Source organism: Onychomys torridus, chromosome 13 (assembly GCF_903995425.1).
Source record: "Onychomys torridus chromosome 13, mOncTor1.1, whole genome shotgun sequence".
NCBI classification, from domain to species: domain Eukaryota; kingdom Metazoa; phylum Chordata; class Mammalia; order Rodentia; family Cricetidae; genus Onychomys; species Onychomys torridus.
Window position 1 is genome coordinate 24,911,508 of NC_050455.1, and position 25,798 is coordinate 24,937,305.

At 45.0% G+C, this 25,798-nt stretch overlaps 1 protein-coding gene and 1 pseudogene across 2 annotated transcripts in view; both read right to left on the bottom strand.

Moving 5' to 3' along the window:
• Sil1 (SIL1 nucleotide exchange factor) overlaps positions 1-17,966 on the bottom strand; it is a 248,983-nt gene extending 231,017 nt beyond the window's left edge. The window contains exon 1 of one of the 2 annotated variants that reach the window (XM_036205309.1): positions 17,829-17,966. The gene's annotated coding sequence lies outside the window, so the exon portion shown is untranslated. The remainder of the gene's footprint in view (positions 1-17,828) is intronic. The other variant, XM_036205310.1, reaches the window with a different exon arrangement.
• LOC118594960 lies at positions 1,276-18,028 on the bottom strand (annotated as a pseudogene).
• Positions 18,029-25,798: the final 7,770 nt, after the last annotated feature.

Below are 25,798 nucleotides of genomic sequence, written 5' to 3' on the forward strand. Positions count from 1 at the left end.
CTATCTTCAAGCTCCTATTTTGAAGCATAGAACCAGCATCCTGGCCACAGGGCCTTCTTTACACAGGACCCACGAGGGGCTGGATGGAGGCTGGAGCCCAAAGCAAAGAAGCCAACCAGGAAGCCTGTCAGCCAAAGCCCCTGAAATTACCTGTCACACTATGATAAACAGGGTTGGGAAGATCTGACTCTGTGAGTTCAGAGTATCAATATGTCTGAACTACACATCACTCCTACCAAAGCAAAGGTAACCACAGCAGAGCTGGCTGGAAACCTAAGAAAAGAGCCCCACCAGGAGCCCAGGCTTGGCCTGCTTTGTCTCTACCCCGTAATACACTGGGCTTTCTTTTTTTCAAAGGCGGCGTGGGGGCGGAAGGTTATTTGAATTTAAATTACCAGTGAACACTATAATTTGTGTACAAGGAGAAAAGGGACATTGAGGAGTGCCAACAGTGTCCCACAGGCTCGTGGGACATGTGTGGCTGAGGCAGTAGTGGCCCTGGGGGCTTTTTCCTTTTGCTTCAACACACTGCTTTCATCTCTTGGGAGCAGGCAGGCCAGTAGGCAAAGCCCATGCAACACAAAGAGGCACTGTCCCCTCAGACTAGGGAGAAGATTGCCCTCTCAGGAGTAAATTCACAGACAACCACACAGAGCGAGCAAGATTAATCAAAAGAAAGCCATCTAAGGAGGGAGTCAGAGATGTGTTACTGAGGACAAAGACCACATCTGTTTATTTACCACCAGCCAGTAACCAAACAACCTGACACACAGTGGGTGCTCAGCAAATAACAGGAGATGAAATGCTGACTAGAGAGGATATTGGGTTGGAGCTGACTCACACGATCTAGAATCTGTTACTAGAATCTGTAACAAAGGGACCATGGTTTGCAAAGAGTAAGTGAAGAAGAGCCTGGAGATTAAAAGTGAGTACCTACAATAGCTGGTGTCCTAACAGACAGAGGGTATGCTGGTCAGATTACAGATACAGCCCTTGAACGGCACCGAGGAAGACTGAGGGGAGAAAAGAGGGAATAAATGGTACAAACACTGATCATGTGCCTGCGTACTATGTATATACCTGAACTCCAGGGGTTGCAAAGCAGGAAATCAGAGCAGCAGTTAAACCACCTTTGACGTCTCCCAGCTAGCACATGGCTGGAACCTGGGCACAGCCCATGCAATGACACAAACGCTTCCCACCGATCTTTGTCTTCATTTCCTCCAAAGGCAAGCTCTGATTTTGTTTTTTAATGTGAGTCTTTATTGGTCCCAGCTACTTGAGGGGGATGAAGTGGGAGGAGTGAGCAGCACCAATACCAGGCCATCCATGCTTCACGGACTTTTAAGTGATGGAGAACTCACCCAGGTAGTGGCCAATCATCTCCGGTTTGATTTCCACCTAGTTAAGGTCTTGCTGTTGTACACGCCCACCATGCTGCCTACCATCTTAGAATGATCAAGTCCCTCAGGTGGGTCTTCACCAGCTCAGGCTTCTCCATGGGTGGCGCCTCCTTGGCCTTTCTCAGGAGCTGGAGCACTGGTTCCGCAGCAGGCCACGGTCCAGGGGCGGCCTCTAGCAGTCGCTGTGCAACTGCATCAGTGCTCACAGGACAAGTCCTGCAGTTGGCCCAGCTCCACGCTGGGTAGGTGAACTTAAGGTCTGCTTCTTAGGCCATCTTGGCAGCTCCTCGGAACAGGAGGCGTTGGCTGAGTCTGCGCAGCTCTGGCTTTGGTTTCTTACAGAGAGAACATTCTTACCAGTTCACACAAATCAACTTCAGTTACCACGTTCCTGGAAGTTTGTTAACTGGGACTATTGCTTCACGTGTTCACTTCAAATGTCTACGAAAGCCTTCAGAAGCGAAAACCTGGGTGAGCAGCTAAGTCTGCAGAGGCCATACCTAAGCTATCAGCTGGTACATCTCTACACAACTCTTGGGCACAGCGAGGCCCACCTCACATCTGGGGAGAACCTGAGGGCCGGGGGGGGGGGGGGGGATAGTTTAGTTGTAAAGTGCCTCCTGCACATAGAGACCTCAGTTTAATCCCAAATTATCTACACAAAAGCGCCAGCCAGTCTAAGCTAACAGGCAAGCCCAGAATCCAGTGAAGTATCCTGTCCAAAACAAAAACAAAACAAAACAAACAAAAAAAGCAGTTGGGGTGGGGAGGAAAAGGATAAGGGGCGATGTTTGGCACACCTTTAATCCCAGTACTGGGGAAGCAGAGGTAAACGTATCTCTGAGTTCAAGGCCAGCCTGGTTCACAGAACAAGTTCCAGGACAGCCAGAGCTACAGAGAAAAACCCTGTCTCAAAAAAAATAATTTTTTTTTTAAAGAATAGCTTCTGATAACAGCTAAGGGTAACCCCTGGCATCCACAGGCACAAGCACATGCACCCTGACACACATGTACCAGCACACACAACACACACACACACACACACACACACACACACACACACACACACAGATGACCTCTACAAGCCCCAACAAATTTTCTTCCAAGATTGAAAAGGAATCTCCCCAACTCCCAGCTATGTCACAGAATTAACTTTGAAGTCTGATTCAAGTAGAAAGAGCAGAGGTTACATGGCAGGGATTTCTGCTTGGGCCTTAGAAATAAACGAGCCTTCCCATCCTGATGCTCGTGTGTCCCCAGAGTTTCCAGAGACCGTCACACCCTTGACCTCAGGAGTGGCAGAGTTATGAAGGTCAGGGTCATTTATCACTATTTCTCAAGAGACCATCAGTAAAGATAAACCAGCGTTTCTAATGGAGGTGAACATCCTGCACAAATTCAGGGGCAGCAAAGGATGACTAAAACTCTGTCTGAGGGTAGCTGTTTATTTTGCCTTCTGTAGAAGGACTTCCATCATTTAAATCTGGGTTTGTTTGGAAGCTTAGGAAGCTCATGATTCACCCAGGTGTGCAACAGCTGCTGGAAAGACCTACAGGAAGAGGCTACCCAGGCAAGGAAAGCTGTGGATAGTGAGGAGGGTCTCCAAGGAATGGCCTACATGCCGAGCCATATGTTGTCAGGATATTAATCCAAACCCATCTCACACACCTTACCATGTTTCCTCTCTCTGGGTTGTGGAGCACTAAATCAGCATACCCAAGGACTGCATGAATCCTTCCAATTCTATTCCACACTCACGTCTTTGCTAAAAAGAGCTGTAGCCTGGAAACAGAGCCCTCTCCCTCACAGCAGCAGTAAGTCTCAGCAAAGACCAGGAAAGCTGTCAATTCAAACTCCCCTAAAGATACTACTGCAGCCCAGCCTTAGTTGACCTCACCCTGAAAATAAAGGAACAGACTGCTGACCTCCTCCTCTTCCAGTGGCCAATGGAACTTAAGAGTCCTGAACCAGGAAAGCTTGAAATAAAAGCAGAAATACAGCATGAGGCTTCTGCTCCTGCCCCAGCTGAAACAGCTCTGGAAACACAGAAAAATCAGCGGACCGACCGCAAGAACGAAGCACAAAGGATGCAGGTGTGAGGAAAGGATGCCGGCCAGGCACAGCACTAACAACGTAGCTGGGTCCTGAAGACTCTACAAACCCTATTATTTTACTATAATAAAATAAAGATGCACTAAGGGTCAGAGAAAATAGCATATATTTGTACGTTTTTTCTAAAATAATGTGTTTGAAAGGCCTTCATAAACACTATAATTTGAAAATAATAAAATATTGACCATATTTTAGGCCTGACTGTCATTCCAAAGACCCCTGAATGACAAACTCCAAGGCAAATCTGTCACCTCTGAGCTTCAGTCTATAGTGACTGGGTCCATGTATTTGCATGTATTAACGTCTCAGGAATAAAACTGAGTGAAATCTAATACGGAAACCCTCATATAGATCTGTGCAGGTATATTTTAAAAATTAATGATGAAAGCTGAAGATGTGGCTTGGTTGGTAGAATATCTGCCCAGCATGCACAAAGCCCCGGGTTCAATCTCCAAAAACTCATAAACCAGGTGAAGCATTGCACACCTGTAATCCCAGCTCTTGGAAGGTGGAGACAGGAGGACCAGGAGTAGTTCAAGGTCATCCCCAGCTACATAGCATCTTTGAGGCCAGGCTTGGCTGCTGACTCTTACCTTTTTTTTTTTTTTTTTTTAAGATTTATTTATTTATTATGTACACAGAAGAGGGCACCAGATCTCATTACAGATGGTTGTGAGCCACCATGTAGGTGCTGGGAATTGAACTCAGAACCTCTGGAAGAGCAGTCGGTGCTCTTAACCTCTGAGCCATCTCTCCAGCCCACTGACTCTTATCTTTTGGAGAAAAAAAAAAAAAAAGCATCAGGCATGATGGTACATGCTTATCATCTCAGAACTTTCAAGGCAGAGAGGCAGAATTCAAGGCCAGCCTGCTCTATATAATCAGTTCTGGGCTATTCAGGGCTACAAAAGGAAACTGACTCACAATAATAATTAATAATAACAACAACAACAAAGGCCAGGGAGATGCCTCAGCAGGTAGAGGCACTCCTTCACAGACCTGCTGTCCTAAATTCCATCCCTAGACCTACAAGATGGCAAGAGAATGGACTCTAGAGTTACCCTCTGGCCACCCTATGTACACCACAGCACACAGACAACGGCACTCTCATACACACACAAAGTAAAATTAATAAATACAAATTATTGATAACAGGGGAGGGGTATAGCTCAAGGGCAGAGTGCCCGTCTTGGGTCCAATTCCTAGCACCAATAATACAAAGTGAAAACATATACAAAGGTGCATGATAAAACACCAAGTCTCCCTCCTTCCCTGTTCCCAGTTATCCAGAGACATCATCTGATTTCAATTGCTCAATGTTCTTTCAGAGATGTCCCAATTGCCTAGGTTCTGCCTCGGCTGGGAATCCCATCAGCAGCAACGCTCTCAATCCCAGAAGGCAAGGCCAAAAAAGCACTTCCAGGGAGAAGAATGAGAACTAGCGGGGAAACTACAGCCCTATAAAAGGTTCCATGGAGGTACCAACTCCAGTGGGTATGCACTGCTTTGGCCTTTAGCTGGCCACATTGAGGCCATCATTTCACACACTGTACTTCCTCCACGTGTTTGCTCATGCAGGGCTCTTCACACAGTGCTCCCGGGACCTTATGCTACACCAGCCTGAACACTACAGTCCAAGAACTGTCAAATGCACCTCAGCAGAGACTGGGCAAAAGAGCAAAACTTACAGACATCTCAGACACACCATCTTTCAAAACTTACTTTGGGGGCCAGAGAGACAGATGGCTCAGTGGTTACGAGCACATACTGCTTTTGCAAAGGACCTGAGTTAGGTTCCCAGCACGACATCAGACAACAACTGCCTGTAACTCCAACTCTAACAGATCAGATGCCGCTGGCCTCTGAGGGCACCTGCACTCATGTGCACAGCCCATACACAAGGGACACACACGTATACACAGAGTTTAGTGTTTTAAGTTGCTTTTCATAACCCAGTAAAATCAGAATACAAAGGTGAATGGAGCATAGGACAAGACCAGTCCAAGAGACTAAGTTACTATCTATAAAAAGTTCAGATACTTAACCAGAGCCAAGCTTTCATCAAAACTTCCTCGAAAGCAACCAGGTTATGTCCTCTACTTTTTAAAATTCTTCTATGGAAAAATCTAAATATATAAATTCTAGTTTCTACCTAAAGATCAGGAACAGGTAGCCTATAGGTGAAAAAAACGACCAAAAATGGGCTTTAGAATTCCCTAGAGACTGTACCAAAAAAAAAAAAAAAAATCTGTTTCCAGCTTTTCTTGTAGTAAGAGATAATGAGGTCATGAGAGCCATGCTCACCCAAGACAATGAAAACTACCAAGCAGCTTCCAGTCATGGACCACTTAAACACTCCAGGCTGACGCAGGCCCACGTTCTGCTGCTTCCTACTGACTTGGCCCTGCAAACGTCTAAATTGATGCCTCCCGTCCAGTGAGTGAGCGACAGAAGAAATTGTGCAACTGAACAGACACACAAAGCGACCAGACAGCAGGAACTCTGCCTTAACATCGCCATCTCTGCGCCATGGATTGCGCCAAGGCGCCACGGATTGCACCGAGGGAGGAGTACAAAGAGGAAGGAGGAGGAGGGCAATCTCTAAAGGAATTTCTAATCCATGAAGGCATAAAACATGAGTTAGACATGGTGGCGCACTTGGAGAGCAGAGGTAGATGGATCTCTGAGTTCCAAGTCAGCCTGGCCTACGGAGTAACTCCTAGCATGGCAGGGCTGTTACACAGAGAAACCCTGTCTCAAAAAAATAAAATTAAAAAAAGGCGTAAGACACAGTCTAAGAAATCAGATCAGCCGGCTTTGGATTTAAAGGGCTTAAGAATAGAGCATGGTGAACTCACCGTAGCTGGGCATCAAGGAAATGGAATTATGGAATTAACAGTGTTCTCGGCTCTTAGGTTTTCACGTATTAATCCAACAGCATTCATGGTGTCTATAATGTACTCAGCATTATGCTAGGAGACACAAAATAAAAGCATAGCCCACGTCCTTGAGCAGCTCATACAATAGGGGCAAGTAACTAACCACAGTAAGGATTCAATCACCGAGGTGTTGCTATGGGATACAGATGAGGAGCTAGCAGGGCTAACAGGCAGCTCTGCAGCATAAAGCAGGGCATCCACGATACTCTGGAAAGAGTGGGCAGGGACACACGCATGCAGCATGCTCAGTGCATGACACAGACCAGTGTATCAGGAGCACAAAGGACTGTAACAACTTGATGAGTCAGTTAAGTGGTGAGACGGGCATGGCCATGGGCTTGGACACCAAGACAACTGTACAGCAATGGGTGCCATGGAAGGCGTCCGGGTCACGTGTTCACTGCTCAGCACTGCACATAGGAAGACTTGAAGCAGCAAATCAGAAGCAAGAAACAGGACGTGGCTCCTGTAATGACTGAGAAGCTCAGTCATAGGAAACTGAGAGAGCAGTAAGACAGGGTAAGAAAGAAACCGCAGAGGCTTGCCAGGAAATTTAAAACAATGGCATTTTCTTGAAAACTCTCTAATTCCATTTCTTTAAATCCAATCAAACTGGCTTCCCACAGAATAATGAGGTTTCACCCAGTTTCATTCAGAAGAGCAAGGTATAGGCTATAATTACAGTGCTCAATTGTTAAAAAATATGGTTTGAGATTAGCACAGGAAGAATGGCTTCGGGGGCATTTTATCTACTACCATTTTACCAATTATAAAGACTTTTGTTTTGGTTTTGTTAGCAACACACTCTAAACAACTGAGCTAACCAACCAGATCTGTTTTGGTTTTATAAAAAAGTGCCTCATGTAGCCCAAGCAAGCCTCAAATTCATTATGGAGTTGAAGATGTCCCTAAACTCCTGAGCCTCCCAAGTGCTGGGATTACAAGCATGTGCCATCACACCCAATTCAGCTATAAATATTTCTTTGTGGGGAGAGAAGATTGAGATAGAGTCTCTCTATGCAGTCCTGGCTGTCCTGTAACTAGCTTATGTAGACCAGGATGGCCTCAAACTCAGAGATCCAAATGCCTGCCCCCCAAGTGCTGGGATTAAAGGTGCATGCCACCAGATCTAGCTCATCAGCTATAGATCTTAAAGAGAAACAGTCAACTTCAGCACAAAACTAAGCCTTCCTAACCTTGTACCAAGGACCAGAAATGAGAACACAAATCAAAGGGAGCTGTGACTGGGTCCAGGTTCCCTTAATGAGATCACTGCTTCACATCTGGCTGAAGATCAGAACACAAGAGACGAACACACTGTCAAAGGACCTCCTCCACACAGGCTCTGAATCAGCTAGGTCCAATAAAAATCTCCATCCTACTGGCTACTGACAGCAAAGTATACCAGAGGAAGCACTTTTCATATCTACTCTCTCAACGCAGCTGCAAAAGGAGGTACTGTTATTCCCTTCCCGTAGACCCAAAACACAGGCTTATAGAAGATAACTTAAATCTGGCAGCTAGCAAATAGGTAGCATAACACCAAAGGCCCAAGTAAGCCTGTGTGTTTAAACCATTCTGATACACATTCATTCATTCATTCTTCCTTCCTTCCTCCCTTCCTTCCTTCCTCTTTCAGAGATGTAGTCAAGGTTTAAGTCACCAGTTACAGTCTACTGCAGTCTGGCTAGAGCACTATTTCTATATGGAGAAATCTTATTTCCTCTGAGGTAAGAGCAAGAAGGAAGATACTTCTGTGTGAGCAGAAAACAAGCTAGCGTAATTAGGACCCCCCAACAGTGAGATAACAGATGAGGCCTGGCCTGGAAAAGGAAAGGCAGAACTTTCTCCTTCCCCACAGATTTTTTTCCAATCCCCAAAGATTTTTAACCACAAAAGCATCTTGCCTCTTTGCAATGCTTTCAGCAATCCTACTGATTACTTTGGCCGCCCTCTGTCGGCCCCCTGGCTTGTGTCCTGACTCTCAACAGCACTAGAATCCCACTACTGTAAGCAGCTTTTAAAATGGTATGTGGCCCACTTAATTCCCCTGGGGCTCAGCTTTGTCATCAATAGAAGAACCCATCATTTGCAACACTGACATTTTGGGCATTAAAAAACTAGGTAAGTATCTCCTGACTGCTGACCCCAAAACTAACAAAAATAGAAACAGAGCTATAGACGTAGCTCAGTTGGTAGAGTACTATTTGCCTAGACAATCAAAGTCCTGGGTTTGATCCCCAGCACGTCAACCATTGTGGCACACCTGAGAATCCCAGTACTTTAGAGATAGAAGCAGGAGAATCAAATAAAGGTTTTAAAAGCCCAAGGTCCCAGAAGCCAGCCTGGGCTATACAGACTTATCTAAATAAAATAACTACCATCAGCAGCTACACATTGAATGGGAACTATACTTAAAGAGGGGTGAGAAGTGAGAACCATCTTCTACTGTCATCTCTTCCAGCTCCAAAGCACCGTGGGAAGATGGGTCCCAGGATGGCGACTTTACATCACAAACACACTGAAACCCAACTCCCTATCAACTAGAATACTAAGGTTGTGTGTGTGTGTGTGTGTGTGTGTGTGTGTGTGTGTGTGTGTGTGTATCCCTTAAATACCTTGCTTAGGAGCTGGTCTCTGATGTCTCAGGATGTCTTTACCTCTGGGAACTGTCTCAGGCTTAAATGCCTTTAATCTCTGAGATTTCTACAATGGAAGCAACCTCTAGAAAACTAGCAGGCTTCAGTTCAGTGGACCATCATTGATTGGTCACACCTCCAGTTTAATTGGTTGTAAGAATTTAAGCCTGAGACAATACCCAGAAGTAAAGAAATGTCCTCTCACTGAGGCAGGTAGACACACACCTATTTCCAGCACACACATGGTTGAGACAAGAGGACCGCAAGTTTGAGGTCAGCTTCAACTCCAGGCTAGCAAGGTCCTGACAATAAAATATAAAATTAAAATTAAGCCAGGCATAGCGGCACATAACTGTAACCCCACCACAGAGAGGCAGAAGGGTCAGGAGTTCAAGGCCAGTTTCACTATATACCAAGTTCAAGGCCAATATGGGCCACATGAGACATATTAAATTAAAATCAATACTTTTTAAAAGAAATGCCCGTTTTTGAAGTCTTCATCAGACCTTTTGGGTGCATCCCAGGCTCTTCTTTCAGTTTCTAGAACTCTCACAAAGCAGAAGGGACAATTGACTTGAGAAGAGACAGGGACAGCCTCCATGTGAAGGTCCGGTCACCAGCTGTGCTACTTCTCCTGTCAGTGATGATAAGTGGTAAGTGGCAATCAAGACAGACAAAGGAGCTCCTTGGCGGCAGGGGACAGACCTCAGAAACACGCCCCTCCCCATTCCTCTGTGGACATAAAATGTAACCTGGGCTAACCATCGGACAATGTTCCCTAAGGTTCCGATGTTCAGTCTGGGAACACAGACTCGGTTTGAAACAAACGGCCCACAGGGCACCAGCAGAGCAGACAGTAAATCAAAACACCTCACAAGTCCAAGCTTAGAAGAGAGACAACAGGATCAAAGGCAAGTCCGGTCTCTTTGGAGGAGCCGGGCAGGACTGACCTCTTCCGCCTCCTCTGCTGCCGCCTCTCTTCCAACTCTTTTACTAACTTAAGGACTTTAAGAAAACAATCTGCTTTTATTGTTCTCAAGTTTGGAAACAAAGTCTCACCTTTTAGTCCAGACTGACCTGAAGTTTCTTACCGAGCCTGGCTGACCTCAAGTTTCTGATGATGGAGCTTGGCTGACCTCAAGTTTCTGATGATAGAGCTTGGCTGACCTCAAGTTTCTGATGATGGAGCTTGGCTGACCTGCAGTTTCTGATGATGGAGCCTGGCTAACCTCAAGTTTCTGATGGAGCCTGGCTGACCTGCAGCTCATGATCCTCTAGCCTCAGAGTCCCAAGTGCTGGGAGTATAAGGATATGCCATCATGCCCATCTTAAAGATGACAGTCCCATCAGCTCTAAAAAGAACAACTTCTGTTTTGAAATACTAGGAATAGTCGCAAGTAAAACAGAAATGTCTACCTTACAAGCATGTAAAAGTTAAAGAGGAGGGTGGGAGAGATGGCATAGCAGTTAAGAGCACTTGCTGTGTTCTCAGAAGGCCCGGGTTCAATTCCCAGCATGGCAGCTGACAATCATCTCTAACTCCAGTCCTAGGGAATCCAACACCTCTTCTGACCACCTTAGGCACCGGATATACACATGGTATACAAACACACATGCAAAAAAAATACCCATATACATAATTTTTAAAAATTAAACAGCTGGAGTTCACCAAGCCTGCTATACCCTTTTGGTTACAACCTCTAGGCCACAAACTGAAGGAGTACAAGCAGATCAGCGGGTTAGAAAATGGAACCAGTAGGGGAAATCCACAACTGACCATCCTAAAATCCAAGAAGCTAACTCCATTTCCATGACTGCCCTTGGCTACAGCTAGTCATCTCATTTAAAAAAAAATCCAAACAGCCCAGCACTGGAGGCAGGGGCAAGTGAATTTCTGAGACTTCCAAGCACGTTTGGTCTACATAGAGAATTCCAGGCCAGTTATGGCAGCATAGTGAGACCTTGTCTCAGGGAGGAACTGAGAGAGAGGGAGGGAATGGGGTAGGGAGAAGGAGCAGACAGACTGAGACCCCAAAACAGGAAAGGATGGATAAGGCATTAGCCATAAGACAGCTCATCTTTGAAAAACACAATGAGCTCCTTAACACAATCAGGAATACTTCACTTTAATGTCCCCCAATATGTTCCACAGGGCCTGACATATGATAAGGCCTTGAGAAAGGTGAACAGAATGGTTGACTGTCCTGCTGATGACTGCCAACCCATGGCAGAGTAATCAACAAGGAAAGAAAAGCATGTGAGCTGGCTTTAATTCCTGCTGCATCAAGCTTTTTCTAAAAACAGGGTCTTGCTATCTGCCCAAGCTTGTTTGCAACTCAAAGCAAGCGTCCCATGTAGACATAGCTAAACATGCGCCTCCACTCCTTGCTCCCACCTAAGCAAAAATTATTTAATCTACTGTCTTAGTCAGGGTTTCTACTGCTGTGAAGGGACACCATGACCACAGCAACACTTAGGAAAACATTTAATTGGATGGCTTACAGTTTCAGAGGTTTAGTACATTATCATCATGGTGAGACATGGCTGTGTACAGGCAGACATGGTGCTAGAGAAAGAGCTGAAAGTTCTACATCTTGATCCACAGGCAGCAGAAGGAACTGTGACACTGGGCATAGCTTGAGCGTAGGAGAGCTCAACACCCATCCCCACTTCCTCCAACAAGGCCGCACTTCCTAATAGTGCTGCTCCTTATGGGCCATTTTCTTTCAAACCAGTACACCTACTAAGCCTCAATTTCTACTTCTATAAAAGTATGGAATGATGCCTATCTTATAAGGTTGGTTTAAGGTAGGTAAGATAATGTGTCTTTGTTTTACTAATTTGTGTTTAAGGCACTGAAAAAGCTTGTGATAACAGCTATATCTTCTAGATGGAAAATGGGCCTTATTACCTATACTAGAGAAAAATTACAGGATATCATCATGGACAGAGTGAAAATTTGCTTCAAGGGGAGAGAAATCTTAAACAGCACAATGATTCATGGCCATCCAAAAGGTCACAGCACAAACAGATATACAGAATATCAATGGTCTTAAAATTCCAGTGGGGACCAGAGAGATGGCTCAGTGGGTAAAGGCCCTTGCTGCTCAGACTGATGACCTCAGTTTGATGCCAGCCCCACGAGGTAGAAGTAGAGAACCAACTGGAAAGCCAGAGTCCCCTTACTGCCACATGTGCTCCGTGGCACGTACACACATATACAAGTAATCTTCTTTTATTCTACATTTCATATAGGATATGTAAGTGGAGAGAAGGCGTCAAAACATGGTAAGTCATGGGGCTGGAGACGGCTCAGTAGTTAAGAGCACATGTGACTGTTTGCAGAGGTCCCAGGTTCAGTTCCCAGCACACACATGGTGGCTCACAACCATCTCTAACTCCAGTTCCAGGGGAGCCACTGCCTTCTGAGCCCTGCCAACACCAGGCACACAAGTGTGCACAATACACACACACAGGCAAAACACTCACACACATAAAAAATTGAGAAACACTTGAACCCAAAATGCAGGCCTAGTTACATGTAGGCATGTTACTGAGTTTGTGTACTGGTCATGGATAGGATGAACAACTGTTTCCCTCTGCCCTGGACTTTCCTGGATTGGGCCCTGAAAGCCCCACATCTAAGAAGCGTCTCTGCCCTGAGGAACTTAGAATGGTTACTCCCTTTTCTTATGGGAGAGGTTAATGAAGGCGTTTATAGCTCACAAATGAGGGACACCGACATGATGGACAGAGCACTTCAGCAGCATTCCTAAGTCTGGCACTTTCCATTGCCCAGCCCTGAGCTCAGAGCTCCCTGTCCCTCACCTTTAAGGCCTTGGCACAAAACGCCATACATGCATTGACTACTACTTCCTTCTCAGCACCAAAGCCAAGGGCAAGATTAGGCGGCTGAGGGCAGACTCAGCTGGTTTTAGACCAGCAAAACCAAACCCGTCTAGGTGTGTGTGACAGTTAGTTTTCATTGTCAGCTTGACACAGTCTGGAATCACCTGGGAAAGTCTCAGTAAGGGACCACTTAAATCAGGTTGGCCTGTAAGCATGACTGGGAAGGACTTTGTTCTTTCCTTAAAGTTTTTTAATTGTATGTGTATGAGTTTTTGCCTACATGTATGCATATGCATGACCGGTGCTTTCCAAGATCAGAAGAGGGGATAAGATCCCCTGGAACTAGAGTTATAGATGGTTAGAAGCCACCAAGTGTGCCAGGAACTGAACCTAGATCCTCTGCAAGAGCAGCTAAACTCTCTCTCCAGCCCCTCTGTTTATTATTTCTGTGTGTGGGTATGTGCACCTGAGTGCAGGTGCCTAAAGAGGTCAGAGGCATAGGATCTCTCTGGAACTGGAGTTAGAGGCAGCTGTGAGCCAGCAACATGGGTGCAGAGAACCAAACTCAGGTTCTTCACAAGAGCATACACTCTTAACCACTGAACCATTCCTCTCCAGGGAGGAATTGTCTTAATTGGGTTAACTGATATGGCAAGATCCACTCTGAATGTGGACAACTTCAGTCTGACTTTCATAGCCAGCAGAGTGATGATCCCCAGGAGGCAAGAAGGCAGTTTGGTTCAACACAACTCAGTAGCTGGTGTTAGTTTGAACTTCTGGAGTCTGACCCCGAGTAGTTTATTTTAAGCATGTTTTGGGTTTTTTTGTTGTTGTTGTTTTATTTTTGTTTTTGTTTTTCGAGACAGGGTTTCTCTGTGTAGCTTTGCGCCTTTCCTGGACCTAGTTTGGTAGACCAGGCTGGCCTCGAACTCACAAAGATCCACCTGCCTCTGCCTCCCGAGTGCTGGGATTAAGCATGTTTACGCACAGTACAATTTGGTAAAAACTTACTTTGGTGATAATTAACGCAATCCTGCATTCACATCAAAGCATGCATAAATCTCTATGAGGAACAAAGTAAACTAAATATGTCTCATGAACTCTTTGTAAAATCCATGAAGATAGGTTCTATAGACTGACTGGGAAAACAAATTCATGGTAAGTGTCTAGGGGAGGATCTGGCCTCAGAAAAGTCTCTAGCCACACACATAGAGTAACGGTTCCAGGCTATCCCCTAGTGCTTATCCGTGTCTCCTCTAGACAACAGCCATTTCATGGTCTGGAGTGTGAGCTGAGCATGCATTCACTTCTCTCTGCTCTGGACTGGGAATATGTGACTAGTGACTTAAATTTTGTCTTGACCTCCCCAAAATGAAGGACTGTAACTCAGAACTGTGAGTTAAAATGAACCACTGTCCTTTAAAGCTGCTCTTGCCAAGGGCAGATTATCACAGCCACAGACAAGAAACTACCTGAAGGAACTCCAAAGCCTAGCCTGATGGCGGCTCCCTCCCTACTGAGTAGTCTCCTAACTCCAGGTTAGAAGTCTGCACAAGTGTCAAGACTCCTCACAAGTCAAGAAGAATCCATGCACCTGAGCTATTATTATTGATAACATAAAGTAGGAGGGCCCATCACCTGAACAACAGGCTATGATAGTAAAATCCATAAATGAAAAAACAGAGGGCAGAATATTTTCTCCTTAGACCACATGTAATTAAAATACAAAGCTCTCTACAATAGAAGACTAAAGCTTGAAGCTTAAGGCTCAGAAAGAGAAAAGATTAGCGCCACAAGGATGGGTCTCCAAAAGGACACAAACTAGAAACTAGAAATGCTTGTGCTACCGAGCGTGAAAGAACACCAGCTGGGGCCCCCAGCAAAAGTCTCAGGATTCAACAACCAAGGGGCAAGCATTGTTAAAGTGTTCAGACTAGATCTCTGTAGAGAGGCAGAGTCAAGGACTGGCAGATGGCTCCATAAGAGTTTCATTTAGGACAAAGTCAGTGTATGAATATACAAACGTGAAGAAAAACCAGAAAGCATCCACCTACTTGGGAAAAAAGCTATACAGCTTCTCTTTATTTCCATGTTCTAAATTTTTTCATTAACAGCAATATTCAGAGTAGGATGTGGTTCAATTGTAGAGTTATGTCTGGCATGCACAAGGCCATAAGATTTGAGCCCCAGTGTTGAAAAAAAAAAAAAAAAAAACTGTCCTTGCTTTCCTGTGTCCAAAGGGTTTTCATGTATCACTTCACTTAACCATCCTTTTAAGTAGTATTCTCATTTTAAGGAGTGGAAAACTGAGCCTAAGAGGTGAAGAACTTGTCCAAGGTCATGGCCAATAAGTGGTAGAATTAAAACTCCTGTTTACCACACTCCAAAAATCCATTGTGCCTACCTCCAAAAATCTGTTCATTCACCCACTGGGGAGGATGAAGAAGAAAGGTCACAGGTTTGAGGCCAACCTGGGCTACATAGCAAGTTTGGGGCTACCCTGGGTTACAAAAGAGAATGTCATTTTTAAAAAACAAAACCAAAAAAAGAACATTTAAATTGGTTCTCTGAAGAGAGGCTTTCTCAAGAACTAGAAGATAGTCTCCATAACAGTTTTAATTTGGATAGTGAGTGGAGACAGGAGGTAGGTGGTGATGGCACATACCTTTAGTCCCAGCACTCAGGAGGCAGAGACAAGAGGATCTCTCTGAGTTTGAGTCAGCCTGGTCTACATTTTGAGTTCCAGGACAGCCAAGACTACAAGTGAGACTGTACTCAAACAAAACAAATAAATAAATAATAGTAATAATTTATCTGAAGACATGCCAGTGTCCAGGTTTTATAACCATGTACCACTTAGGGTTTTTAGAAAGAAAGAAATAGTGCCAAATGTTAATGAGACGGCTCTCCAAAAATAATTTCTGGGTATAGATGTTTCAAAACTGCTTTGGACAGTAGCCATATCGCTTAGATACTGCCCGCCTCCACCCCCAAGCCCACACCTACACACACCACTGAAAGGAGAGTAGGAGAGTAATACTGGAGGGCCTAGTTAGTGTGTTTGATATTTCAAAATACATTTCGTTATTTTTCAGTTTTACTTAATTGGCCTTTTTCCCTGTCATGAGACACACTGGGGCTCAAAGTTGGCCTCAGTAGAGATGAAATAGCCTTCAAAAAACAACAGGAAAGAGGAAGAAAACAACATTAACTACCAGGCAGTTTTTATTTCTGAGCTGTCATATGCCTACTACATTCTCCATCCCCATTATCAGTAAAATATGCAGCCTTTTCTGTTGCCAGTTTCACTACACAGCACATGTATTAATACACAGGCGAATTTACTACCTGAACGAAAGGTTATGATAAATCTGGTGTGGTAGCAACATCTTAAGCACCCAAGCGCCATGTCCCAGTGGAAAACACTGACCAATTTCTGGACCATGTTACACAAATAGCAATCCTGATATTACATTATGGTCTCCATTAAAATTTTATCTAATCCTAGCCAGGCAGCGGTGGCACACGCCTTTAATCCCAGCACTCAGGAGGCCGAGCCAGGTGGATCTCTGTGAGTTCCAGTCTACAGAGTGAGATCCAGGACAGGCACCAAAACTACACCAGAGAAACCTTGTCTCAAAAAAATAAAAAAAATTATCGAATCCCTAAATCTTTTTTATCAGAAAAACTTTTGAGTGTAAAGCTAAAAAGGCTCATGCACATACACAGTCTCTCACACTCCCAAAACAAATATTGCAAGTATTTGTAAACATCCCAGTTTCTTCTCTTAGCCTGCCTACCTACAGTGGCTTAATCTAATCATCCCTTCAAAGCACTCTGCAGTTTTGTTTTGTTTGAGACGGGAGAGCCAGCTGGATTGGAAAGGAAGCCAAGCATTATAAATACATTCAGAAACTGATCTTACATATGGGTCACAGTGATTGAATACATAGAGGGCCTCAAGTCTTCCAGGCCGAACTGGAATTCTGTGTAAGCTGAGGATGACATTGAAACTTCTGATGCTCCTTAGTGCTGGGATTGCGACTAAACACTATAGTATATACACCTGGTTTATGTGATGGTAGGGATTGAATCCAGGGCTTCATCAACCGAGCTACATCTCCAGCCCTCATCAATATCTATTTAAAGGCATCTAACAGTGCAACGAAGTTCCTGCTGGTTTCTCAGCTGTTGGACATTTGTGGAATCCAGTCCTTTCCCATCAAAAGGATTCTGGGGTCACCTGAATGGAAATACCTGAGATGTAAGCACGTGCCCACACACTACTTTATCCAAAGTTCCTGGGAAAAGGCTAGAGATTAAGCACAAAGTAATCTGAAATCTCAACAAAGTTCATAACCTTATAACCTGTGCACTGAAGGCAAGTTTTACATCTACCAGTGCAAAAGAAAACACTCAGAAGGAGAGGTAAAATAACAAGGGGGAGGGCATACTTTCATGTCAAGCAACTCGGGAGGTTCCCAACTGGTTACCAAAATGTCAACCCTAGAGGTGTCTCTGAGAGCAACACCTAATTCACCCCCTACTTTGGACAAATGTGGAAAAACTGAGGCCGAAAGAGGAGAATAAAGATGGAAAGTCAAAACAGACGTGCAGCCCAGAGCCACTGCCCCCTGTTCTGGCGCTGGAAGGGGGTCACTGCGTCGCTAAGTGGAAAATGACAGCATAGCTTTGGGGCTGCCAGCCTAGGACGCAGTTGGACGCCGTCTCGCCCGCGAGGCGCAGCGATGGATGCGGTGGGACCCGGAACACTGTGGGAAGGTGCGGAGAGCGCGGGAGGGAGGAGGCCGCTAACGGCAGGAGGCCGGGCCGGCACCGTCCGCCCTGCGTCCCGCTCCAGGGCCCGGGGCCCCCACCTCCCCTACCTTCGGCTTTCCACCGCAGCCGAGGGGCAGACACAAGCCCCACAATTCCAGGCGGCTGCAGCGGCAACCAGCTCCTCGTGCGCAAACGCGGTGGCAGCGGCTGCCTGACCCTCAAGGCGCGTGGCTATTACGTCATCCTCAAGCTTGCCCAATGGTAGCCTGCCAGAACAGCCTCCGGCCTCTCTCTCCCCACGCGGCATTGTTAGCCCCGCCTTCCTCGGCTGCTAAGTCCCGCCCCCTAGCGTCTCCCTCCGCGGAAATGCTGAACTGTGGTTCACGCCCCCCTCCGCTGGGAGCAGTGTCTAAAAAGAGGTACCCGTGGGCTCGCTCTTGTTTCTCATCTAGAACTTCAATTTCTTGTTTAATTTCCCAAGATCGTAATTTCTTCCTATCGTAAGGATCTTCAGAAAGAAACCTGAGGGGGTGGAAGGCAAATATAAATCACGATGTTATGACTCAGTTTATGACACAAATTGAATCTCAAGCAATAAATAGTTCTTTGAAAATTTCATGCAAAATAGAGCACCCGTAAGTCACTCGCTTTATAGAATTGTCTTTTGAGTGTGCTTTTTAAAACGATAAAGTATTTTAAAGATAAATAGGTCGCCTGCATTTCTAATGCTGCCATACCACTGATTTGCCAGGTAATGCACATACAAGATTTCACAAGATTAGAATTGCTGTCCTCTTTTCTTATAAATAGAACAAAGCTCAAAGAGGATGTTCTAGTTTGCTTTCTGTTGCTGTGAGAAAATACTGACCTAAAGCAGCTTGGAGAGGAGAGAGTTTACTTGACTTACAGGTTTCGTTCATCATCCAACAAAGTCAGGTCAGGAACTTGAGGCAAGAACTGAAGCAAAGACCACTAAGAAATGATGCTTACTGTCTGTCTTACTCCAGTTGGCTTAGCTACCTTTTTGATACAGTTCAGGCCCACCTTCCTTGGGATGGTACTGCTGCCCACTGTGGTCTGGGCCCTCCTTCATCAATTACCTATCTAGAAAATGCCACCCAGGCATGCCCATGGGCCAATCTGCTGGACACAATTCCTCTACTGAGATTCCCTCTTCCTGGATGCGTCAAGTTGACACCTTTAACTGTGATGGGATAAAGGATTTATACAAGGTCATAGAATAAAAATGGTAGAAGTGGGGATTCAAAGTAGATGGGGTACCTCCAAAGTCACGTTTTTGTCCTATACCACATATGTACAGACCCATTAAACTTGACTAGTAAAATAGTCGCAAGTAATTCTAGGCCATTTGTGAGTTGGAGAAAAGATAATCCAAGCCAGTAGTGTCTTCCAATGACAAATATTCCCCCCAGATAACAACAATAACTGATTTCTGAAATTCCTTTCCCTTCTTCATATATTAGGTGAGCTTCCAGCTTTCAATTTGCCTTCTTAATTATGTTTATGTCAATCAGATGGGAAATTGACTTCATAATCACTAAGCAAAGCCTTGGGCAGTAGCTAAGGAGGGAGAATGAGCTCCTGGGAAGTAGCTGAGTGGATAGTGTCAGTTAATGAAAAATGATAAAAATAAAAATAAAAATAAAAAAATAAAAAAACATTTCCTTGGGTTCTACATAGGAAAGATCAGAGAACAGCTTATTTTCCTATAGCATACTCGGGGAAGAGGTGGATCCAGGAGTAATTCCACCTTGTGTCACTGCCATAGTAAGTCAAAACATTATAAGTCAAAAATGCATTTAAAGCTGGGAATAATGGATCAAATGCTAGCAGTTAGGAGGCTGAGGGAGTAGGATCACAGGTTTGAAATCAATCTGAGCTACACAGTGAGACTCTATTTCAGAAAACCAAAAAATAAAATGAGAACTGCATTTGTTGTACCTCCCCTACCAGCAGTAGCTTAGCAGTACACTGCAGAGTATCTGCTGTTTACCCTGCTAATTACATGGCTAACTGGGAGCCAGAATTACTCCTCATCTTGAGGGATGTGACAGTAATTCTCCATCATCAACTTCACATGACTTAGAATCATCTACATTATGAATTTCTGGATGTATCTCTAAAGGTGTTTGTCTTAGTGAGGGTTTCTATTGCTGGGAAGAGACACCATGACCACGGCAACCCTTATAAAGGAAAACATTTAATTGGAGTAGCTTACAGTTTCAGAGGTTCAGTCTATTATCATCATGGACGGACATGGCAGCATGCAGGCAGACATGTGCTGGAGAAGGAGCTGAGAGTTTTACATCTTTATATGCAGGCAACAGGAAGAGGTCTGAGACACCAGGAGTGGCTTGAGCGTATATGAGATCTCCAAGCCCACCTCCACAGTGATGCACTTCCTCCAACAAAGCCACACCTCCTAATAGTGCCACTCCCTCTGAGCTTATGGGGGTCAACATTCAAACTATCACAGTGTTTAAAGTGGGAAGGCCCACTGTAGATGTGGGCAGCATCATTCCAGGGGCAGGAAACTCAAACTGAACACGAAGAGGAAAGAGAAGAGCATCAACGTTCATCACTTTCTGCTTCCTGACAGGAGACAGAATGTGACCAGCCTCCTCATGTTCCTGCTGCCATGCCGCCATAAAGGACAGCAAACCACAAACCACAGTAAGTCCTTCCTGCCTTAGGCTGCTTTTATCAGATACTTGTCTCAGCAAGAGAAAAGAAATGATACAAGGGAATACATTTGTTTATTTGTGTTTTTTGTTTTTTGAGACAGGGTCTCACTTTATAGCCCTAGATAGACTGGTACTAACTTGGTGTGCCATCTGGCCTCGAATTTACAATCCTCCGGACTCAGCCTTCAGAGAGGCTGGAGAACACCCAGCTTGAGGGAATCTTTCACCATAAATCCTGCTGCCAGGAAGCCCCTCTGTGTTCTCAGACTGTTCGTGCACTTGAATGTGAGCATCAAACTACATGCCAGCCTTGGCTGCAAAAATGCAGATGTATGTGAAACATTCCTTCTGGGTTCTTAAGCTCAAAGAGCCCAGGGTCAAGCAAAAGACATGGAAATGTAAAGATCAGACCACAACAACCAGCAAGTATCATTTTGCAATAATATTCACAAAGAGCTCACACTATAGTCAGCTTTGGTCATACTGCAGTTGTCCAAAATCCCTTTCCTTGTTTTAAAAAGATGTATTTTGCTGAGTTTGGTGGTGCACATCTTTTTAATCCCAGCTGTCAGGAAGCAGAGGCAGGCGGATCTCTGTGAGTCTGAGGCCCACCTGGTCTACAGAGTGAGTTCCAGGACAGTCAGGGCTAAAGAGAGGACTAGTCTCAAGAAAAATTTATTTTATCTTTAAAATTATGTGTGTATGAGTGCAGGCACCCACCAAAATCTGGAGTTACAGGCAATTAATTGTGAACTTCCCAATATGAGTGCTAAGAACCTAACTCGGGTCTTCTAGAAGAGCAATATATGCTCTTAACCATTACTCCATCCCTCCAGACCCCTCCTCCCTCAATCCCTTTTTTGAGAAAAGTCTCTTCACACACATTTTCTGCATCAGACACTCTTGTGAGATAGTGGGGAAGATTTTGTCCCCATTTCCACAGAAACAAAAACTCTGAGCCCATTAGAGACGTGCCGCCCCAGCTGTGGCTTTTGAACACTGCATTAGGAAGTACCTCGGTGCAAGGATGGGGTGCTCCCAGAAGAGCTAAGTCAGATAGCCAGCATGGAGAAGCAGGACTCTAAGGAGAATTCCAGAAAAGACCAAGGAAAGCACTCATGTTCAGAACCAGAATCCACAACCGCCTGGGCTGTACTAGGAAAAGGTAGGTCCAGCCAAGGCAGGGTGAAAACCAGCTGACCTTTCCCCAGACTTGGGCACACATGAACCTGTATCACCAGCTTCGCTGATGAAAGTCAAGAATTCTAGTCTCAAGCCGGCGAGATGGCTGAGTGGGTAAAGGCACATGCTGCCAAAACTAGAGACCTGAGTTTGGTCCTGGGGAGGGAGGGGGGTGCAGTGGGAAGAGAAAACCAACCAACCCCAATAAGTGACCCTTTGACCTGCACCTGCATGAGAGTCGTTAACACGCCCACACACGTACACACACACAAAATAAATAAATAAACAAATAAATGTAATTAAAAGTAAAAATAAAACCAAGTTTCCTGTTTAATTCTAGTTTCTATACCCAGGGCCCTAGTGATTGCATTGCTGAAGACCTCAAAGACAAGACAGGGAGCCGGGTGGCAGTGGTGCATGCCTTTAATCCCAGCACTCAGGAGGCAGAGGCAGGTGGATCTCTGTGAGTTCGAGGCCAGCCTGGTCTACATAGTGAGATCCAGGACAGGGTCCAAAAATACACAGAGAAACCCTGTCTCAGAAAACAAACAAAAAAGACAGAACAGGGAGAGAGATAAAACAACACAGTATTTTGAGTCCTTATGAAAGGGGTGTGAGGACTTCTTGATGGCAGGCTCCTACCTGAGAGAAAACTTTGGCAGCTCCAAGGGGCTTGGGCCAAAGGAAGGTCAGTAAATTTAAACCGCACTTGCTCTCAGCTAAATAGGCCTTTCTGGTTCAAAGGAATGCACTGGGGGGAAAGGAAAGAGAGAGAGAGAGAGAGACCCAGAAGACAGACAAGATTTCAAAGTATTTCCACCAAACAGCATCACACCAAGGCTGCAGCAAAGCTCCAAGAAGAGCAGAAGGACTTCATCCACACATCTATTTGTGTACACAGACATCTGACAAAATGCAGTGCCTGCGGGCACCCGCAGAGGCTTGGAATCGCAGGAATGCACACACGCTCAGGACAGACAACTTTAGCCCTGTTCAAGTTACTCACTGCTGCATAACAAAGCATCCTCAGCGTGTCTTAAAATGACAATGATTTATTTCGCAGTTTGGGCAGGAGACAGCGGAGAAGCATCAACTCTATTCCATGTGTTGCCAACTAGGGTGGCATGACAAGGGTCTGATGTTCAGTCATGGGGCTGGCAGGTGGCACTGGGAGACTCAGCAGGTGCTGTCAGCCAGGACACTGACAAACTTCTCCGAGTCGCTGTTGGGCCTCTGAAATCCATCTTCCATTGCTACAACAGAATACCACAGACTGGGTCATTTGTAAATGAGTGGGAATTTATTTAACTCATGGTCCTGGATGCTGGAAGTTCAAAATGAAGAGGTGATGTATGGTGAGGACCTCCAGACTGCATCATTCCTTCAGGCAGAAAGGTCATGAATATACGTGAATGAGCAAAGCAGGAGGGTTGAACTTGCTTTGTAACAACACACTCTAGTAGGACTGGTCCACTATATCAATAAAAGCATTAATGATTCCCTATAGGCCCCACCTCTTTTTTTTTTTTTTTTCCGAGACAGGGTTTCTCTGTAGCTTTGGAGGCTGTCCTGGAACTCACTTTGTAGCCCAGGCTGGCCTCGAACTCACAGAGATCCACCTGCCTCTGCCTCCCGAGTGCTGGGATTACAGGTGTGCGCCACCACTGCCCAGCTAAAAAAATAGACCCCACCTCTTAATGCCACTACGATGGCAAATAAATTTCAACAAAGACAACCATTCACACCATAGCGCCCTTCCTACAGATTAGTGGCTATTTTCCAAAACTAGCATTCCATCCAAACAAAACATTAAAAGGCACAGTGTTTTAGGATCTAGCCCCCCAGGTAACTTCTTTGCATAACATCACTTCTTCCATACAGTTTTGATTGAGAGAATCCCAGAGATCAGCCCAAATCAAAGAAACCTCCCTCAAAGAAACAAAAAAGCAAGAAAGAAAACATGATGAAGGATGAGCTATATCATGGCAGCTGCATAGAAAATACTGCCTGACAGGAAGTCCAACATTCTGACCCAAACACCCACACTTCTGAGCACAGTTTACACATTCACACAGCACACAGGCATGCCTACACATGTATGCAAATTAATAGTCTCCATTTACCTACATGATAGGTCACAATTTGATATGCACTTTACCACAGGTTTATTACCTACATAATTACATAGATGCATAGAGTAAAAGATATATAGAGAGATAGATATATATAGAGACGTATATTTCCTAATATATATATTTTTTCTAGAAACCCAATCAAGGGGATAGAGAAATGGACCGTTAGTTTTTATTGTCAAATTAACACAACCTGGAGTCACTTGGAAAGAGGGGACCTCAGTTGAAGAATTGCCTCTATCAGATTGGCCTGTGTCCATGTCTCTGAGGTTGTACTGAAGCACAAGGACCCAGCCCACTGTGGCACTATCCCTAGGCAGGCAGGCTTGGGCTGTATAAGAAAGTTAGCTGAGCGTGAGCCAAAGAACAAGCCCAAAAGCAGTATTCCTTCAGGGCTTTTGCTTGAGTTCCTGCCCTATCCTTTCTCAGGGGCCCTGACCTTGAAGTGTAAGATGAAGTTAACCCTCATTACTTTTGGTCATGGTGTCTGTCACAGTAGCAGAGAAGCAAAGCCAGGACACCAATCCTGCAGAGGACCTGAGTTTAGTTCCCAGCACCAATGCCAGGGGCATCCAAGGGCACTGCACTCATTTGCACAAACCCACACACAGGAACATGTGTTTTATACAGTGAGTGAGTGAGTGAGTGAGTGAGTGAGTGAGTGAGTGAGTTAGTGTTTCTATTGCTACAACATAAATCAAGTTGGGAAGGAAAGGGCTTTTATTCAGCTTACACTTCCACAGCACTGTTCATCATCATCAAAGGAAGGAAGTCAGGACATGGAGAAGTGCTGCTTACTGGCTTGCTTCCCATGGCTTGCTCAGCCTACTGTCTTATAGAACCCAGGACCACCAGCCCAGGAACGGCACCACAATGGGCTGGGCCCTCCCCCATCAATAAGAAAATGCCCTACAGCCAGATCTCATGCAGGCATTTTCTCAGCTGAGGTTCTCTCCTTCCAGATAACTCTAACTTGTGTCAAGTTGACATTAAACTGTCCAGCACAACACATAATTAAAAATAAAATTAAAATTAAAAAAAAAAGAAAGAAAAAGAAAACTAGTCAAAGCCAGGCATGGTAGCACACACTTATCATCCCAGCACCCAGGAGGCAGAGGCAGGCAGATCCCTGCAAGTTCATGGCAAATCTGGTCTACTGAGGGAGTGTCAGGCAGCCAGGGCTGCAGAGCAAGACTGTATTTTAGAAAAGAAAAAGAAACCCAGTGGTGGTGGTGCACACTTTTAATCTCAGCACTCAGGAGGCAGAAGAAGGCAGATCTCTGAGTTATTCCATCCTCTGAAGATAGAGGCATGAAGATCAGAAAGTTGAGATCATGCTTAGCTACATAAAATGTTTGAGGCCAGCCCCGGATAAATAAGAGCCTGTCTCAAAAGAAAAACAGTCTGACTGGCTCCGATAATTGAACTCTGTGCTTTATATTTAGGGTGAATCAAGTTGGCTGTCATAGTTCTATACAATTTTCATCCTGCTGCTCATACATACCTGGAAAAAGTCCTAAAAACCTGACACTGCAGGGCTGCTTTTCAGCTGCACCTGCTCCTTGGATTAATCTTTGACTATCATCCCATAAAAGCCAAGGCTACAAGGGGCTTCAGAAAGACTGGTGCCTACTGTGGGACATTTGTACATACACTGTGTGAAGATGTATTGCTGTGATTAGTGCAATAAAAAGCTGAACAGCCAATAGCTAGGCAGGAGAGTATAGGTCGGACTTCTGGGCAGAGAGAAAACTCTGGGAAGAGGAAAGTTGAAGTCACCAGACAGATGTGGAAGAAGCAGGATGGGCAGTATGGAGATGAGGTAATGAGCCTCGTGGAAGAACATAGATTTAAAAATATGGGTTAATTTAAGTTATGAAAACTAGATAGTGCCAGGCAGTGGTGGCACACACCTTTAATCCCAGCACTCGGGAGGCAGAGGCAGGCGATCTCTGTGAGTTCGAGGCCAGCCTGGTCTACCGAGTGAGTTCCAGGAAAGGCACCAAAACTACACAGAGAAACCCTGTCTCAAGAAAAAAAAAAAAAAAAAAACTAGAT